Source organism: Pundamilia nyererei, unplaced genomic scaffold (assembly GCF_000239375.1).
Source record: "Pundamilia nyererei isolate P.nyererei 1_Seehausen unplaced genomic scaffold, PunNye1.0 scaffold00334, whole genome shotgun sequence".
Lineage (NCBI taxonomy): Eukaryota > Metazoa > Chordata > Actinopteri > Cichliformes > Cichlidae > Pundamilia > Pundamilia nyererei.
In genome coordinates, this window is record NW_005187735.1 from 207,837 (window position 1) to 211,454 (window position 3,618).

Below are 3,618 nucleotides of genomic sequence, written 5' to 3' on the forward strand. Positions count from 1 at the left end.
CACACACACACACACACACACACACACACACAGCATGGCAGGGTTATTTTTCCATGCAAAGATTGTAATGCATGCAGAGCAGTACAGTGATATTCTGAAGAAGGGGTGGGGGGTTTAAATTTTAATGAGTTATCCAGGAGGAGGCCGTTATTTCATTGGAAACACTTGGGTGCACAGGGCAAAATCTATAATCCTCTTTATTGGAAGGAGTCTTCATGAACGTCCTATGGGACCGCTGCCTGTGTACGTCTCCATGTTGTGTATGTGTGTGTGTGTGTGTGTGTTGGTGAGGGGGTTGTGATGGAGCTGCCGTGAAATCTCTTTGTTCTCATTCAGGAATATTTCCATTTGAGCACACAGGGATAATCAGCTGTGTCTCACGGAGAGTAATAACTGCATGATGGCTTATTTCAGAATTCAATTTGAAATGAACATCAAAAGGTGATATTTTTCTTTACTTGTCTATATGATTAATGCATGTGGGCATGCAGGAGGGTGCTGTAATTGGCCGTGTTTAAAGTCGGTTTTCGGCAGCAAACATGAGGCGCAGAAACACATTCTCACACTAGCGACGAGTTATAATTTAACACGATTTATGAAGAGACACAGTGCAGAACAAAATGCGCTTTTAGGCATTTTAAGTGTTTTAAGTGATAATAACTGGATTTTAGGTTGGGTAAGGGTCAGGCAGGTTAGGCATTCACGTTTCACAGACAGTGCTGGGTGCCCACAAAAACTCTAAAAAAAACCCAAAGTAAGTGCTGTGCACTCATGTTTGTTTCTTGTCCTACAGCTCTGTGTTTGAGCAGCCAGGTGGATTAACCTAAAGGATTCATGCACACTGGAGGAGAGATATGTTTTTAGTCTTCTTTTAGAAGAAAGTACAGACTTTAACTGGCCATCAGATGATTTTTACATTTGTAGATGATGTTTCCTTTTGAGAATATTTGGGCATCAAGCTTTACAGTAAAATACCATGCAGAGATGTATTGTAGGAAAAACTGATGAATATACTCCAGTCAGCTGCATCCCATTCCAATCCATTGTCATCACTGGTACTTAAATTTACTGTACTCGAGGGAAAGAGCATAATGTGTAGTGTGTTGTCTAAGATGTCAGTCCTAAATTTCCCATAGGCTTCAATGAGGTTGAGATCTGGAAACTGTAAAAGCTCGTAGTATATAAATGACGTCAGATACATCAGGCAATTCTGTGAGACCTCCTGAATCATAGGAAAGTGGTGACCACTCAGAGCATGTTTGTATTGATTTGCAGTGACCCTTCCTTCTGAAGGGAAGAACCCAAGCAACAGGCACAATAATGCCTTACACATCAGAGCCACCAGATCCTTTTATTCTATAGGTCACTGCTTTGTCTAGCGGTGTGGGGTCTTTGACTTTTTTTTCTTTTCTTTCTTTTTTCTACTTTGTCTAATGGGCTCTGTCATAGTCTGACCCTTGTAACAATCAATGCGTCATGCTATATTCACATTGAAATCTCCATCAGTTTCTCGCATTGCCTTAACCGGTCAGTCACTAGAGACCGCAAGTTTCCCAAACTGTTATTTCAAGCCATTTCCATATTATTTGGAACCAGCCATCCAGCCACTGTGTCAGCAGTAAAGTGAGAGTAGCAGGGCATTTGGATTGCCACTTACAAAGCAAACCAGCCTCTCTTTGCACATCACATCAAATCACACACTGTGCCTGTCCTCATTGTACTTGAGGAAAATCCAGCCATTTTCCACTGGTGCCCACAACATAAACGGGGCCCCTCCGTTTCTCTTAAATACATGTTTTTTTTTTAATACTTTGTATTCAGCCTGCAGTTTCATTTAGTCATTAAAGAGAAAGATATGAGCCTATAGACATATATCATAACTTCTTATAGCCAGCTTCCAGTCTGCAACATACACACTCACAGATGTCAACGAATCCCCCTCTCCTCTTTTCTCCTCTCGCTGTGTTTGATTATGAAGAGTGATAAAAAAATGTGTTTTCTTCTTGTCTTTTGCCTGCTGTCACTGTTTAAAATGACAGATTAGATGAGCTGTAGCTAATTAACATGCAGTTGTAGCTACTAAATGAAAAGTTTGATCATGCTCCATGCAGCTGACATCTGTTTAGAGTAAAAAGATGCAACATTTGCATGTGCATGAAGTGAGAAAGAGGTCGGAGTTTTGTATTATATATTCTATATTCGTGACGCATTCTGCCTCCATGTTGGGAGTAGCTTATTGTAAGTACTTCCTGTAATGAAGTTACCACTGTTATGAAGAAAAATACAAACAGGGAATTGCAACTGAGAGGCTCAAGCGAGTGATCCTTCCATGTGGCAGAGTGCGGTCAAAACATTCAGCTGGTGCGTCAGAAAAATAAAGAATCAAACAATGATGTGAAATACTTTGTCAGTCACATACCTTACGTACCCTGGACTCATTCCACCACTCCTGTGTAAACACCAAGGGAGAAGATGGTGTTGTTGTCATGCTTATTTTCTTTTCTTTTCGTTTGTTTTTTTGTGGTGATATTTCAGGATTTTGTCAAAGTTTCCAAACCCACTGGAGAAACATGTGGGTGGAAATGGACTTTGTGGGGCTCCAATGGTTTAATAAAGGCTCAATTAAAGAAATTAAAACCACGTTGAGCCTCCACACGAGCCTGGAAAGACTGCCATCCGGCTGCTTTTCCTCGCTCTCTCCATAGGCAGGTGAAATTCTCATGAACTCTCCAAAAGCAACATCCTGAGGAACACTGTGCAGATTATTTAGCCTAACTGCTCCCTTTTCCTCCTCTTCTCTCTGGTGTCATTAACAGTGATTTATACGAGGGCTTGCCGGAACACGGATTGTGCCAATAGGTGGGATGCGGGAACATCGCCCCATCCTCCACTACAGAGCGCTCCCCGCTCACCCTGCTGCTCACCACGCCTGTTTGATTGATCAAGGCAAAGCAAAGGGGCCATAAAGCAGAAGCTCACACAAAACACACAAATGGTTGCTGTGCTTTGTTTCAGGAGAGAACAGCCAGTGCGACTACGGTGGTGTGTGATGAATAGAGAGGTCGGTCGGCAGAGACCTGGAGGTTTGCTTTAGAGGGAAGACCGGCACTTACTTGGATTTCTCATTTGGCTGAATGAATTCATTCCTACCAGATAAACATGTCTGATTTCACATTTTGCTGGTCTTTCTGCACTACTGAGAAGGGATGTGTATTATAATTGTGTGGATGCTTTAAGCATCCACACTATTGAGTTCCTGTTTCTCTTTATTCTTTATTATTGTGTGGATGCTTTAGGCATCCACACTATTGAGTTCCTCTTGGGACTTCCGTACACTTTTTGGCACTTAACTACTTCCACAATTTTCAGCTGATTTTCACCGTTCAAATTTTAAAATATTCTGCTATTTCTGCTAATTCCTGCTATGTCTTTTGGTATTTTTCACTATTATACTTTTTAAAATATTAAGCTCAATTTGTCCCATTGAAATGAATGGGAAACTTCTGCAATTCTGCTAAAATTTGCTTGTTTCTGAAACTTAACTACTTCCTCATATTTTCACGTAGAACAACCATTCAAACTTTAAAATGTTCTCAAATTATTGGGCTATTCAGGTAT

At 41.0% G+C, this 3,618-nt stretch overlaps 1 protein-coding gene across 1 annotated transcript in view; it reads left to right on the forward strand.

The window, feature by feature from the left end:
* The window catches only part of enox1 (ecto-NOX disulfide-thiol exchanger 1), a 137,252-nt gene that overhangs the window by 24,801 nt on the left and 108,833 nt on the right, over positions 1-3,618 (forward strand). The gene's annotated exons all lie outside the window — the stretch shown is intronic.